Consider the following 17,112-nt stretch of genomic DNA (forward strand, 5'->3'; position numbering starts at 1 on the left):
CTCACACACAAGCAGATACACACACACTCAAGCAGATACACACATAATCATCATCAATGTGGGAAATACACAAAGAGGGGAATGTTTGTTCTGTCTGTGGATAGCATGCTGGCCGAGCCAATCCATTTTCCACTGTTCACTAGAGTCTCAGACTCAGAGCAGAACACATGTTTACGATTCAAACAGATACAGATGGATGGCACACACATGCACACTGCATAGGTGGCACACACATGCACACTGCATAGGTGGCACACACATGCACACTGCATAGGTGGCACACACATGCACACACGGCTGCACGCAGGCACACACACACACGTATATCACACATATCACCTTTTCACTGTTGATTTCCCTTGGTTTTACCCAAGATCCCTTGGGCAGTGGATAGTTGCCTCTTTGGGGCTCTGATGATAGTCATTGACAGTGATTTCCGGTCCCAGAATGTCCACCATACCATAATAATGACAACAATTCAGCAAACTTGAAAGTGTGCTAATCTCATCTTTTGTTTTCAAAATAAAAGGTAAAATGGAATAACCTTACATTGGGAGCAATTACATTTTCATGTATCTCCATAGTTACATTTTCGGTAACACTTTGATAGTCCAAACAAAGTGTGACCCCAATTTCTCACTATGAGACATGGGCAATTCCACCGTAACAGAATGACGCTGAGACTCCGATTTTTCACTTTAATAGTATACCAAACCAAAACCATTGATTGCAAAGTTAAACACACCATACAACTCTATGCACAATGATTACCTTTAAAGGGGCAGTGCAGTCAAAACGTGATTATCCTGTTTTTTTTATTTATTATATTTCCATGCTATGATGTTGAAATAACGCTCGGACCTTGTCAAAAATATGATAATGCCCTTTTCGTTTGAGCTTATGGAGAAAATAAATGCCTGGAATTTCAGCCTGTTCAGGTGGGATGATGTTTTTAGCACACATCATGACATCACAATCTGATCTCATTATTCTGACCAGTCACCTTTTAGTTGCATATGTATCCTCCTACTTTGAAAGTTTAAGCGAGATAGGCTCTAAAGTCTAGATGATCCTATTCGCCAATCAGGGCTGTGTATGTAAATGATAAAATATTTGTATCAACACGCCCATATGATCAGACTGAGTATTTCAATGGCAAAAAGAGGATCAGGGAAATAAATTATAAAACATATATTTATTTATTGTATGAAATAAACATACACAGTGATTTAATAGACATACAGTAATGTTATTTTTTTTTACAAAAAATACAGCATGAGGGCTTTAACAATCTTTAAAAATCTCCCTCGGTTTTTAATGTGGCCACGTTTACAAACAACTCTGTTAAATATGTACTCCCAAATAAAATTATAAGATGTCTGCAGAAACAACATATTTTTGTTATTGAACTACAGTAAGTGAAGTGGATTAACACCCGGTAACAGAATGGTTGGAAAAGAATGTCGTCATGGTCTCTGATCTGTACTATGCAGAAATGACATTCTCTTCAAGGTGATGTATCCGCGATAGGTATACAAAGGTAGAAACATTTAATATCCTCCTTTGCATGTTTCAATATTTATCTACACACTGGCTATTACTCGAATGTGCTCTGCCCCAAACAAGACCAAATGTGGCTGGTCTGGACTGGACCAAATCTGTACCAACCATAGATGTCTAAGTTCGGACATCAAAGTATTTTTATTTGTTATTGTTATTCACTATCTATTTAAAAAAATGTGTTTATCTGTAACTCTGCAATGGAAAAGTAAGAATTTCACTGTTAGTCTACACCTGTTGTTTACAAAGCATGTGAAAAATAAAATTAGATTTGAATAAAGCACAGTAGAGTACAGCACACTAGAGTAGAATAGAGTTTAGTAAAGTACAATACAGTAAATTATACTGTACTCTACTCTAGTGTAGTCTAATGTACTGTACTGTTCTGTATTAAACTATACTTTACTGTACAGTACTGTATTATACTGACCTATAATATATTTTTCTTTATCATACTGTACTGTAATGTGCTCTACTGCACTGTACTGTGCTGTGCTGTACAAACTTGTGAAACAGATGTCTATGATTGGTTCAGATTTCAACTGACCAAATTTCAATTACTTTTCAAGGTCCATGGATGTCCAATGTCGGTCAGTGCTCAGTGGGTGAGTGGGCTGGTTACAGTAAATGGAAACAGAGGGGGCTCATGGGTAGGCGTCAGTAAGTGCCAGAGGTTGGACCAAGTCACTATAAGTCACAAGCAAGTCTCAAGTCACAAGGTCCAAGTCTCAAGTCGAGTCACAATGGGTTGAGTCTCGAGTCAAGTCCAAGTCATGCATTCTAAGAGCAAGTCAAGTCGAGTGGAGTTTTTTCAAGTAAGGTAAAAAAATCTATACATGCAAGGACTTGTTCATCTACAAATCTTTGTAGACAGTTCTTTTTATTATTTTGTCTACAACACATTTTGATTATGCAATAATACATTTTACCAACAAATTCCAAATCCAAACTTCATAAGTAAATGATCAATTTCAAGAAATGTTGACTAGGACTATACTAGTAATTGTTGCTTGCCACATTTTTGGTGAGCTTGCAAAGTGAACAGTTAGTATTCCTGATCACCCAATGTTTTTGGAGCTGCATATTTATTTATGGAAATCCTCTCTTCCTACATTTTCACATTTGCACTCCACCTGATCCTATACCTGTCCAGCCCTTATGGGGCGGCAGGTTGCCTAGTGGTTAGAGCACTGGGCCAGTAACCAAAAGGTTGCTTGATCTGACAAGGTAAAACATCTGTCATTCTGCCCCTGAGCGAGGCAGTTAACCCACTGTTACCTGGGCACCGTGGATGTGGATGTCAATTAAGGCAGCCCTCCGCACCTCTCTGATTCAGAGGGGTTGGGTTAAATGTTGAAGGCATTCAGTTGTACAACTGAACCGATTTCCCAAAATGGACAAATTATTTCTTAGCTCGGTGGTTCTCATTTTTGACCGACAAACACCAAAAAGGAGTGGTTCAAAGCTTGAGACCCCAGTGCATGCACATGCTCACACGCACAGGGCGAACACGCGCACAACTGCTGCGCAGATGTAGCCTGTGATTACAGCCATAAACGGTGATGCAGTTTTTGAATGCAAGATACAAAAATAAACTGCGTTTTACACCTGCATTTTGATCTGAAAGTCATTCATGTTAGCAGTCAATATCAACTAGGAATATAATGTCACATTGTAATTTTTGGAACGAGGGTACCCAACATGAACTCGCACGCCAGAGTCTAATCGGCCATCACCGTTCCATGGCTCTTGTTCGGTCAGATCTCACAGTAAAAGACTCAAAACACTTTGTAAAGGCTGGTGACATCTAGTGGAAGCAATAGGAAGTGCCAAAACATTAATCAACCCCTGTGTGTTTCAATGGCATAGGCTTAAAGGTAATTCAACACGTCAGGTATCCACTTCCTGTCAGAAAATGTCTCAGGGTTTTGCCTGCCAAATGAGTTCTGTTATACTCACAGACACCATTCAAACAGTTTTAGAAACTTTAGGGTGTTTTCTATCCATATATAATAAGTATATGCATATTCTAGTTACTGGGTAGGATTAGTAACCAGATTAAATCGGGTACGTTTTTTTATCCAGCCGTGAAAATACTGCCCCCTAGCCCCAACAGGTTAAGGAGATGTTTATCTTTCAAAGGGTGTAAGATAGTTGTATGTTTGAAAAATTTGAATTTTGACATTTATTCGTGTTTTGTTTGTAGTGTTCATTTGTTTATTAAAATCCTTTATGATGAACACATCCTCCGCTGCACCTTGGTCTCATTGCGACGACGGTCGTTACACTACTTTGAAGAATCTCAAATATAAAATATCTTTGGATTTGTTTAACACTTTTTTGCTTACTACATGATTCCACATGTCATTTCATAGTTTTGATGTCTTCGCTATTGGAATGAGTAGGTGGGTCCAAACGTTTGACTGGTACTGTATATATGCGTTAACCATCAGATCCTCCTCTCCACCCTCTCCGAGTTGGGCATCTCCGGCGCGGCCCACGCTTGGATTGCGTCCTACCTGACAGGTCGCTCCTACCAGGTGGCGTGGCGAGAATCTGTCTCCGCACCATGCGCTCTCACCACTGGTGTCCCCCAGGGCTCTGTTCTAGGCCCTCTCCTATTCTCGCTATACACCAAGTCACTTGGCTCTGTCATATCCTCACATGGTCTCTCCTATCATTACTATGCAGACGACACACAATTAATCTTCTCCTTTCCCCCTTCTGATAACCAGGCGGCGAATCGCATCTCTGCATGTCTGTCAGACATATCAGTGTGGATGACGGATCACCAGCTCAAGCTGAACCTCGGCAAGACGGAGCTGCTCTTCCTCCCGGGGAAGGACTGCCCGTTCCATGATCTCGCCATCACGGTTGACAACTCCCTTGTGTCCTCCTCCCAGAGTGCTAAGAACCTTGGCGTGATCCTGGACAACACCCTGTCGTTCTCCACTAACATCAAGGCGGTGACCCGATCCTGTAGGTTCATGCTCTACAACATTCGCAGAGTACGACCCTGCCTCACACAGGAAGCGGCGCAGGTCCTAATCCAGGCACTTGTCATCTCCCGTCTGGATTACTGCAACTCGCTGTTGGCTGGGCTCCCTGCCTGTGCCATTAAACCCCTACAACTCATCCAGAACGCCGCAGCCCGTCTGGTGTTCAACCTTCCCAAGTTCTCTCACGTCACCCCGCTCCTCCGCTCTCTCCACTGGCTTCCAGTTGAAGCTCGCATCCGCTACAAGACCATGGTGATTGCCTACGGAGCTGTGAAGGGAACGGCACCTCCATACCTTCAGGCTCTGATCAGGCCCTACACCCAAACAAGGGCACTGCGTTCATCCACCACTGGCCTGCTGGCCCCCCTACCTCTGAGGAAGCACAGTTCCCGCTCAGCCCAGTCAAAACTGTTCGCTGCTCTGGCACCCCAATGGTGGAACAAGCTCCCTCACGACGCCAGGACAGCGGAGTCAATCACCACCTTCCGGAGACACCTGAAACCCCACCTCTTTAAGGAATACCTAGGATAGGATGAAGTAATCCTTCTGACCCCCCCCCTTAAAAGATTTAGATGCACTATTGTAAAGTGGTTGTTCCACTGGATATCATAAGGTGAATGCACCATTTTGTAAGTCGCTCTGGATAAGAGCGTCTGCTAAATGACTTAAATGTAAATGTAATGTAAATGTTAACTTAAAAAAAAAGTAGACTCTTAGCTTAAATTTTATACCAAAATGGACATGCTTCTATGAACTTCAGATGTTAGTGCTTGTGAAGCTTTTCACATGGAAATGCCCACATATCATCAGCATCCTGCGGGTGTGCTTGCAGTTATGTGTCCGTGCAGTTATGTGTGTGTGCATAGATAATGAATATTTTATCTTTACATAATTGCCAGAGAGAGACACATGTACGGTGGAATGACAGCGAGCGATGAGCAGAAAGAAACACAGAAACCCAACGCTAAAATTATGAAGGGATGTGATAGAAAGGCTTGTGGATTGAACAGCTTTATCTGTGTCGATAATGGCACCCTATTCCCTATATAGTGCACTACTTTTGACAAGATCCCTATGGGCCCTGGTCAAAAGTAGTTTACTAAATAGAGAAAAGGGTGCCATTTGGGATGTATCGATATTAAAAAGTGTGGAGCTTCCTCTTCTGTTCCTAGTTATTGTGATTTCTTTTATAAAGCAGTGGAAAAAGACAGTCATTGGGCTTTGAGGAGGTGGTGAGATAGGGGAGAGAGAGACGGCTAATTGTTTGTTCTAATTCGAGGGAGAGAGAGAGAAAGAGAGGGAGGAGGTTGTGAGATATGGGAGAGAGACTGCTAAGTGTTTTGTTGTTCTGTTCTGACTCCCTGGCAATGACAAGGAAAAGGGGAAGGGAGTAGGTGGACAGTAAGAGAGAAAGAGGGATTGAGAAAGGAAGGCAAGAGAGTAAGGGATAGAGAGAGAGAGAGAGAGAGAAAGAGAGGGAAAGAGAGAGAGATGGAAGAAAGGGAAAGAGTGATAGAAGAGATAAGGAGATGGAGCCAAGATAAATGGTCGGGCCATAGAAAATTAAGCAATAATGAAGAGCAGAGTGTGGGAGTTAGGATGACTCCAGGGCCTGTGGATCGCAGGGGCTCAGAGTAGAAACACATGGAGGAGATGAGGCAGAGAGAGAAAGAGTGGAGAGAGAGAGAGAGAGAAGAAGGGGGAGAGAGAGAGAGAGAGGAGATAGAGAGGGAGGAGGCAAAGGAAGAGAGAGCTACAACACAAGAGGCCCATTAGGCCAGAGATGGTAATCACAAGTTAATGGGTGCCAGGGAGACGGGCATAATAATGATTAATACATTATCTAGTCGATATCCAAGGCCGCCCGGAAATCTAATTAGCATTTTTTTTTTAAGATAAAGATATCTGTTTTTTTGCATGGGCTGCATCTCAATCCAGAACATCCACCGATGTCGCCCTTTGCCATCTGCGGTGGAAGGTGGCAGAGCAAAAGTGATGTTTGTCAGACCAGGAGACATCCTGAAAATCTGTATTTTCACAAAAATGTCTGTAGCGTCCGAAAAGCCGGATGTTTTGCTCTAGGACGCCCACAAGCCTCGTCTGAAGGAAGCCCGGTACCAGTTTAGAAAATGAGTGGAAGTATATATGAAACTCCTTTAGTGCCCCAAAAAACTGTGGCAATGTATCAACAAGGCTGGCAGGTAGCCTAGCGGTTAAGAGTGTTGGGCCAGTAACCTAAGGTCGCTGGTTCGAAACCCTGAGCCGACCAGGTGAAAAATCTGTCGATGTGCCCTTGAGTGAGGCACTTAATCCTAATTGCTCCTGTAAGTGGCTTGGGATAAGAGTGTCTGCTAAATAACTAAAATATAACAGTGGTAATGAATCAAAGTTGATAACGTACAGGTAACTGCCAAAATAATGGAAACACTTGAGTAAATGAGGGTTCTGGTGGCTATGGTGTGGGGTGGATTTTCCTGCCAAGGTTTAGGTCCACTCAACCCCTTAGAGGGCAAGATAAATGCCAATAAATGCACAGCCATTCTGAGTGATCACCTTGAACCTATGGTGAATAATTTCTATCCTGATGGGAGTGGATGACAATGCCCCCATCCACAGGGCACAAGTGGTCACTGAATGGTTTGATGAGTGTGAAAACAATGTAAAACATATGTCATGGCTGTCTCAGTCACCAGATCTCAACCCAATTGAACACTTATAGAGATTCTGGAGCGGTGCCTGAGACAGCGTTTTCCTCCACCATCAACAAAACACCAAATGATGGAATTTCTCATGGAAGAATGGTGTTGCATCCTTCCATAGAAGTTCCAGAAACTTTCAGAATATATGTCAAGATGCATTGAATCTGTTATGGTGGCCAACACCCTATTATTAAGACACTTTACATATTTCCATTATTTTGGCAGTTACCTGTAGTATCAGTGATAATGTAATAACAGTGGTAATGCATCAGCACTGATAATATAGGCTATCAACAGCAATAATGCATCAACTGTAATAAAGCATTAACAGTGGTAATGCATTTTCACATGCACATAAAATACATTTCAAAGATGTGAATGACCAGGTAAGAATACAGCAACTCAACTATTAGTCCACTGAACTTAAGGAAAGGCACTAGTAAGTAACCGTGCATCGGAAGGTCTCAAGCAAGAGTGATTCCACCCCAGGAAGGCCTGAATAGCTAGCTGCAATTTGTCTGCACTAGCTCTGGTCCAGGGATAGCTAGCTAGTTATGACATTTCAACCCCCTTACTGTTGGTGGCTGTAACGCACCATCCTCTCTGGCACCATTCAACATCCTGTCTCAGCTTGTATGTCTCACAGCGTCTGTGCCCTGAGAAGGTATCTGCTGGAGCAAGACCCTACTGGTATTTTTGGTTACTTGCCATTGCTTTATGCATTTATTTTAGCCAGTGGTCTTTTGGAATGTAAATTGGGTGACACATAAAACATGTATGAATGTATTCAGACTATGCAATAGGAAAATGTATTTCCTTTGAATAAAATCACCTAATAAAATACCTTTATTGTTGTCTAACGAATATATTATATGAGTCTGATTTTATGCATGCAGAGGAAAGGTGTGTGCAGCAGAGAGAGGCTAGCCATGTCATGTCATTGCTTTGCACTGCATTTATTCACTGCAGTTATATTATGTCATCCAGTAATGAAAGACCAGATCTGGCAGCAGTGTGTCCCGTGTTTAGTCAATCTGCATGCACCACAACACAACCAGAACCAAAGCCAGAACGCAGTAGTAGAGACCCTAATTGGATGTACTTTTAGAGTATATTTCAGAACACGGAGAAGGTTCTTTCTTTAATGCAAGTCTCTCCAACATAATCCAGGTAGAGTAAGGCATTCCCCAGGCAGCTGACTAGGTCCCTTACTTTTTTCAATCTGTATTAATGACCTGCCACTGGCACTGAGTAAGGCCTGTGTGTCTAGGTGTGCTGATGACAACACTATACACGTCAGCTACCACAGCAAGTGAAATCACTTCAACACTTAACAAAGTGCTGCAGACAGTTTCACAATGGGTGGCAAGAAATAATAATAATATTAATAATATTAATAATAATATAATAATAATATAAAAAAAAATAGATCATTTTATTTAGGACAAATCATTCACTAAACCCTAAACCTCAACCAAATCTTGTAATGAATAATGTGGAAATTGAGCAATTAAAGGAGACTACCCTGCATTGTAAACTGTCATGGTCAAAACAAATTGGTGCATTGGTAGCTAAGTTGGGGAGAGGTCTGTCAATAATAAAGCGCTGCTCCGCTTTCTTGAAATCGCTATCAACAAAACAACACTACAGAACCTAGTTTTATCACACCTGGACAACTGTCTAGTCATATAGTCAAGCGCCACCAAGAGGGACATAGGCAAATTACAAACGGCCCAAAACAGAGCAGCACGGCTGGCCTTTAAATGTACACAAAGAGCCAACATTAATAATATGCATATCAATCTCTCCTGGCTCAAAATAGAGGAGAGACTGACTGCATCACTGCTTGTCTTTGTGAGAGGTATTAACATGTTGAAATCACAGAGATGTCTGTTTAAGCGACTAGCGCACAGCTCAGACACCCATACATGCCCCACAAGACATGCCACCAGATGTCTCTTCACAGTCCAAGTCCAGAACAGACTACTGGAAACGCACAGAACTACATAGAGCCATGACTACATGAAACTCTATTCCACATCATGTAACTCAGTCAAGCAGTAAAATCAGATTTATAAAACTGCACCTTATGGAACAGTGTGGAATGTGAAGAGACACAAACACACACACACACACACACAAATATTTTTATATTGTTATTTTGCTATATAATGGTAGTGTAGTACAGTATGTAATAATGTTTTGTGTTACTGTATGTAATGTTTTATTGCATGTAATTGCGTAATTGTGATTGGACCCCTGGAAGAGTAGCTGCTGCCTTGGCAGGAGCTAATGGGGATCCGGAATAAAAACAAATATAAAACAAATTTTGTTCCAAACAATATATTATGTAAAAAAAAATACAAAATCAAAAAGGGTACTTTTGAGATATTCATATTACTATTTTTAATGTTGAATAAATTAATGTGAAGTATTATATTTCAGAATCTAGACATACCCCATATTTTAAAACAATCTATAAGGAGCAAATGACACCAAGATGTTGTCTGTATCATGAATGGGCAAGACAAAAGATGTAAGTGCCTTCGAACAGTGTATGGCAGTATGTGCCAGGCGCACCGGTTTGTGTCAAGAATTGCAACTCTGCTGGGTTTTTCAAATATTGAAACTCAATATTAGGAAGATGTTCCTAAAGTTTGGTATACTCAGTGTATAGGTCAACAAAAAAAGGGCCTAAAATGGACACTTTCATCATGATTTTCAAAAAATATATATATATCCTCCCAATGCAGTTTCTATATGAGGATTGCCAGAACAATCTGAGATACCAAAAATATTGTTAGGCCTTCCTGGCATGGAATCACCAATAAGCATAGTTACAGACACACACATACTTTTCTCTCTATCTCCGTCTCTCTGTCTGACCTAGACTAGACCTAGACCCTTCAGTTAATTCATTATAACGAGCGCAATAGAGCGATAGCTCTGGTGCCCTCTTCACCTGTCAGTGTTCTTTCCCAGGGTAGCACACTGATCCCTGGGTGAACCTCCACTGAGCCCTGGGTGAGCTCCAGCTCTGTGGCTGGGGGAGCCAGGGAGAGGCAGGGTGAACCAGGAGTAGACAGGGAATGTGCAGAGGGAAGCCCAAGGAGCACAGCGGGCTCAGTAGCACTGCTGGCTTTGAACAGAGCTTCAAACACTCAACTCTGACTGAGAGCAGAGCACAGGGAGAGACAGAGAAGATTACTGCTGCAGGGGAGAGGAACAGAGAGAGAGAGAGAGAGAGAAAGAGAGAGGGAAAGAGAAAGAGAGAGAGAGAATGCGTGTGTGTGTTTGTGTGTGTGTCAGCGGAGGCTCCTCAGAGGAGAAAGTGGAGGACATCCTCCTCAGTGAAATTTCATACAAATAAAATAGTGAAACATTAAGAAAGTTATCCTTTTTAGTTAAAACTAAATGTCACCAAATAATTGATTAAAAAAACGCTTTTTTGCAATGAAGGTCTATAGTAACTTCAACAGCACTGTCTATGGTAGCACCATGGTGCAGCCGGAGGACAGCTAGCTTCCGTCCTCTGGCTACATGGACTTCAATACACAACCTAGGAGGCTCGTAGGCCTCACCCCCTTCCATAGACATACACAGTAATTATGACCACTTCCGGAGGACGTCATCCAACCAATCAAAGCTTTCACAGTATAAATTGACATGTTGTCCATCCAATCATAGAATTAGGATCAGAGAATTAACATATTGAGTAGTATTTGGATTGTGCCACAGAGCATTGTGGGGGTTCTATGTGTTGAGAAGCTTGGTGACATCGTTGGATAGAGATTAAGAGCGAAAAGTGATAGTTGAGCATTTTTGGGATATTATTCAATTCAAATTAGTTTTTTCAAATTGCAGGAGACTGAGGAGGTATATTATAAATTGTTTTCTTGGTTTTAGAACTTTATTTTTGTGTCCAATTAGTGCACTTTATTTAAATTTGCCTTGCTAACTTCAGTAACTAGCTAGCTACCAGCGCGAGTGTGTAGTTTTCTGTGCCAGAATGACCAATGCTGCCAAAAATGTTGTGGACTTTTGATGAAGAACCCCTTTCATTCTCTGGGGTACACGGAAAAGGTGCGAATTAAAAGCGAGGGTTGACCTCTGCCTGAGATCAGTTTCATGAAGAAGGATGAAAACCACCTGGTATCAAATGTATAGCTGGTTAAAAGGAAGCCTTTCTTCGAGCCACCTGTATTGGGGGGTGGCAGGGTAGCCTAGTGGTTTAGAGCGTTGGACTAGTAACCGAAAGGTTGCAAGATCGAATCCCTGAGCTGACAAGGTAAAAATCTGTCCTTCTGCCCCTGAACAAGGCAGTTAACCCACTGTTCCTAGGCCGTCATTGAAAATAAGAATGTGTTATTAACTGACTTGCCTAGTTAAATAAAGGTAAAATAAAATTGCTGGCCTTGCCTGCATTTTTGGGCATGCAAGAATTTGCTTTTAGAGGACACGACGAGATGGAAAGTTCCGCCGACAAGGGCAACTACAAGGAGCTTGCAGAGGTAATCGCATGTTACAATTCTTTACTTGCTGAACATATCGAACTTTCAACGGTCTTTTCTGGGATGTCGAAAACAATTCCGAATGATGATAGCCTCCATCGTATCATCCATTAAAATATTAAAGAGTGTTTGACGCAGCACATTTTTTTGCGTGCGCTCAAGTAGGCTTTCCATTTTTCTCCGGTATCTATTTAGCAAAAATGGTAACACATCACTCCGGACAGACACAAGTAAAAACACGTTAGAAATGTTGCAGCAGCCTAGGCTACACCTAAACATTAGAAATCTGACGTGCTGTATGGGATGAAAATGAGAAAAATTTCCAGTCTGCTCTAATAAGAGCAGCTGCATACAGCCTATGCGCCCTGTCCATCTGGTCACGGCAAACTAATTGGTAACGTTATGATTTTATAGTCCATTTGTGTGTCAGGAGAAAATGTGATCAAATATAGTTTATATTCAGAATTGGGCTGGCTAGGCTGCCTACATGTTTTAAATCCATAATGATTAACTGGAATTAATGAATCAACATAGTAGTGATGACGGATGTGAGTAAATGTTTTGTAAGGCCTACAGTTGCATAGGCCTGCATGATGCAACCATGGATAAAGCAAGCTCAGCCCTGTGAGTTCTATTGTCTATCAGTCGTTGTCTATGTGTCTACAGGAAATCCCCCAGATAATCTAGTCTAAATATAATTTATGTGAACAAATATAAGATAGCTTCAGTATTCTGCCCTTGAATTGCGTTCCCATGCAAAACTAGACAGATAGCTAACTACTAAGTCTTCAATAAAACTCCCAAGGCGTGACTTTTCTTGAATTAATATATTGAAAACATTTATGTTGTGAAACTGCAAAATACAGAAAATAATATACTTTAGTATTCAATTCACATCGACATACTGTAGCTGTACATTATACATTTCAAGTTAAAGTTGCATAAATACAAAGCAGGTGCCAAGGTACCATGTATCTGGCATGACGTCAAACCATGTAGCTAATTGTTACTCATATGGTAATTGGCTAAATCCTTTAATTACTCTAATGTGCAACCACTTCTGTACAATAACAAAGCATATTACACTAGAAACAGTAACAAAACTTCAGTATTGTATGTTTTACAATTCGTTTGAATGACGCACGAGCAAAGTAACACAGCTGAAGGCATACATGAAAGGCATTGCAATTTGTGTGAGTAAATGCAACCAACCAACATTGATATGTAAGCAACTCTATCAATAACAAGATTATCATCACTAGCTAAATGCTTGAATCGAACTTACAAAGAAATATTTTCCGAGGCTGAAGCGTGACAAGAAATAGCTACCCTGAAAGACCTGCACCGTAGCGTTTTTTTTAAGCTGCTTCTATGCGTGCAGAACAAATTCTCTACTTCCTGTTTGCGTACAGTCTAAGTACCATAACACTCCACTAGGGGGCAAATAACACCATGGAACACAATGAAAATCCATTTTAACCACTGTAATAAAATAATCTGTTACTTTCTAACAGGATGACAGCACATGCAGTTTGACAGGGTTTTCATCCCCTCAGGGCCAGGAGTTTTTTTCAGGAGTTTTTAAAAATCATATGACCTGATTAGGAAAAACTGGTCCCATCATAGCCCATCTAAAACCTTTTCACAACTGATTAATCACTGTCATACCTTATAGGGTCCAGAGTTTTCATAGTTAGGTTAACATATAAGGAAAAACTCCAGGCTCCAGGGGGTAAAAATTGCCCCACCGCTCTGGGACCTATGGTGGCACCAGTTTGCTAGCAGTTGTCAGTTATCATCAGATATGTGGATGATTAAGGCTTTAGTCAGGGACATTTCTTGGGATACTTTGATGTGTCAAGTGGGCGAGATCCGCAGTCTGTGTTTGACTTTATGAATTTTGAGATGTCTGAGTTTAAGTTCATAGAGAAACTCGTTGTCCAAACCTGTTCCCTGACTAAGAGGTGATGACTACTCCACTCCACTACCTTTGTCAACTTTCTCCTGACATGAACTGAAGCCACGTTTCATGTGCCCACTCATCCACTGGCACATTGAATGTTTCCCCTCCAAGCACTGTGAGTAACCCTATAAATGTTTATCTAATTCCTGTATGTAGAGTCAATCACATACACAATCACATTATTACACATCAATGATTTTACTCCTTGCTTGGACTAACTCATTCTTAGCTCTTTTGTCTACCTGTGTAGTTTGTTGTGTTATTGTTTTTTGTCTTCCCAGTCAAATCCTGCACTGGTCAAGCCTCGGAACATCTAAAACTCATGCTTAATACCCTCGTTCAATCACTGCTGTGATCCCTTTCCCAAACGGTGCAAGCAACCCTCTCATTCCAATTCCCCATAATATTGTATTATAAATGTCCATTGATTTTGATAGTCACTCTCACTCAGATATCATATTAAAAAAAGCTAACATTTCTCTCCACCCTATAGGAAAATGTGTATAATTGCAGGAAATTTGCTGTAAAACTGCACATTTTTCTCTCAGTCCCATTGCAAAAGGAGTAGAACTGCTTGTAATCTTTTATAAAATTGCTAAATCTTAGACTTCACTTCTAAGATAATCTCTCGTGGACAGACTACGTAAACATAAATTGTACCGTAGATCTGTCATGATACATCAGGATGCGTGAGATAACGAGCAGCGTTAGTTCCGGTGCTTTGGACAAATCACAATTTCTCAGGTGTACGCATTTTTCAGATTTCGGAAGGAGAGGGTACATTTGGCCCATAGACTTGCCCGACATTTGCAAAGAAAGAGGGTGGAGTTCTTCATTCCAGTTCCGGGGCAGTATTTGCACGGCCGGATAAAAAACGTACCCGATTTAATCTGGTTACTACTCCTGCCCAGTAACTACAATATGCATATAATTGTTTGATTTGGATAGAAAACACCCTAAAGTTTCTAATACTGTTTGAATGGTGTCTGTGAGTATAACAGAACTCAAATGGCAGGTCAAAACCTGAGAGATTCCTGTACAGGAAGTGGCCTGTCTGACCATTTCTTGAACTTCTTTGCCATCTCTATCTTTTACAAAGGATCTCTGCTCTAACGTGACACTTCCTATGTCTTCCATGGGCGCTCAGAGCCCGGGAAAAACCTGAATGTCGTCATCCCAGCCCCAGGCTGAAACACATTATCGCCTTTCTCAAGTGGCCGATCAAGGGACTGTGGGCTTAGGCGCGTGACCTGGCCGCCCCCGTCTTTGTGATTTTTCCTCTGTTTGCCGAAAAGGAGATTCCCGGTCGGAATATTATCGCTTTTTTACCAGATAAATTGCATAAAAATTGATTTTAAACAGCGGTTGACATGCTTCGAAGTACGGTAATGGAATATTTAGAATTTTTTTGTCACGAATTGCGCCATGCGCGCGACCCTGATTTACCATTTCGGATAGTGTCTGGGACGCACGAACAAAACGCCGCTATTCGGATATAACGATGGATTATTTTGGACCAAACCAACATTTGTTATTGAAGTAGCAGTCCTGGGAGTGCATTCTGATGAAGACAACAAAAGGTAATCAAACTTTTATAATAGTAAATCTGATTTTGGTGAAGGCTAAACTTGCCGGGTGTCTAAATAGCTAGCCCGTGATGGCTGGGCTATGTACTTAGAATATTGCAAAATGTGCTTTCACCAAAAAGCTATTTTAAAATCGGACATATCGAGTGCATAGAGGAGTTCTGTATCTATAATTCTTAAAATAATTGTTATGCTTTTTGTGAACGTTTATCGTGAGTAATTTAGTAAATTGTTAGCAAATTCCCCGGAAGTTTGCGGGGGGTATGCTAGTTCTGAACGTCACATGCTAATGTAAAAAGCTGTTTTTTGATATAAATATGAACTTGATTGAACAAAACATGCATGTATTGTATAACATAATGTCCTAGGTGTGTCATCTGATGAAGATCATCAAAGGTTAGTGCTGCATTTAGCTGTCTTCTGGGTTTTTGTGACATCATATGCTAGCTTGAAAAATGGGTGTCTGATTATTTCTGGCTTGGTACTCTGCTGACATAATCTAATGTTTTGCTTTCGCTGTAAAGCCTTTTTGAAATTGGACAGTGTGGTTAGATAAAGGAGAGTCTTGTCTTTAAAATGCTGTGAAATAGTCATATGTTTGAAAAATTGAAGTTTTTGTATTTTTGAGGAATTTGTAATTCGCGCCACGCCTATCATTGGATATTGGAGCAGGTGTTCCACTAGCGGAACGTCTAGATGTAAGAGGTTAACCTGTTGGGTCTAGGGGGCAGCATTTGCACGTCTGGATAAAAAAAATGTACCCGATTTAATCTGGTTACTAATCCTACCCAGTAACTAGAATATGCATATACTTATTATATATGGATAGAAAACACTCTAAAGTTTCCAAAACTGTTTGAATGGTGTCTGTGAGTATAACAGAACTCATTTGGCAGGCAAAACCCTGAGACATTTTCTGACAGGAAGTGGATACCTGATGTGTTGTATTGACTTTAAACCTATCCCATTGAAAAACACAGGGGTTTAGGAATATTTTGGCACTTCCTATTGCTTCCACTAGATGTCACCAGCCTTTACAAAGTGTTTTGAGTCTTCTGGAGGGAGATCTGACCGAACAAGAGCCATGGAACGGTGATGGCCGATTAGACTCTGGCGCGCGAGTTCATTTTGGGTACCCTCGTTCCAATACGTTATAAAAGAGTATGCATTCGTCCACCTTGAATATTATTCATGTTCTGGTTAAAAAAGGCCCTAATGATTTATGCTATACAACGTTTGACATGTTTGAACGAACGGAAATATATTTTTTCCCCTCGTTCATGACGAGAAGTCCGGCTGGCTTACATCATGTGCTAACGAGACGGAGATTTTTGGACATAAATGATGAGCTTTTTTGAACAAAACTACATTCGTTATGGACCTGTGATACCTGGAAGTGACATCTGATGAAGAGAATCAAAGGTAATGGATTATTTACATAGTATTTTCGATTTTAGATCTCCCCAACATGACGTCTAGTCTGTATCGCAACGCGTATTTTTCTGGGCGCAGTGCTCAGATTATTGCAAAGTGTGATTTCCCAGTAAGGTTATTTTTAAATCTGGCAAGTTGATTGCGTTCAAGAGATGTAAATCTATAATTCTTTAAATGACAATATAATATTTTACCAATGTTTTCTAATTTTAATTATTTAATTTGTGACGCTGACTTGACTGCCGGTTATTGGAGGGAAACGATTTCCTCAACATCAATGCCATAGTAAAACGCTGTTTTTGGATATAAATATGAACTTGATAGAACTAAAAATGCATGCATTGTCTAACATAATGTCCT

The 17,112-nt window shown here is 40.9% G+C and overlaps 1 protein-coding gene across 1 annotated transcript in view; it reads right to left on the reverse strand.

Moving 5' to 3' along the window:
* brsk2a (BR serine/threonine kinase 2a) overlaps positions 1-17,112 on the reverse strand; it is a 567,398-nt gene that overhangs the window by 230,913 nt on the left and 319,373 nt on the right. The window lies entirely within an intron of this gene.

The sequence above is a fragment of the Salmo salar genome, chromosome ssa10 (assembly GCF_905237065.1).
Source record: "Salmo salar chromosome ssa10, Ssal_v3.1, whole genome shotgun sequence".
NCBI classification, from domain to species: Eukaryota; Metazoa; Chordata; class Actinopteri; order Salmoniformes; family Salmonidae; genus Salmo; species Salmo salar.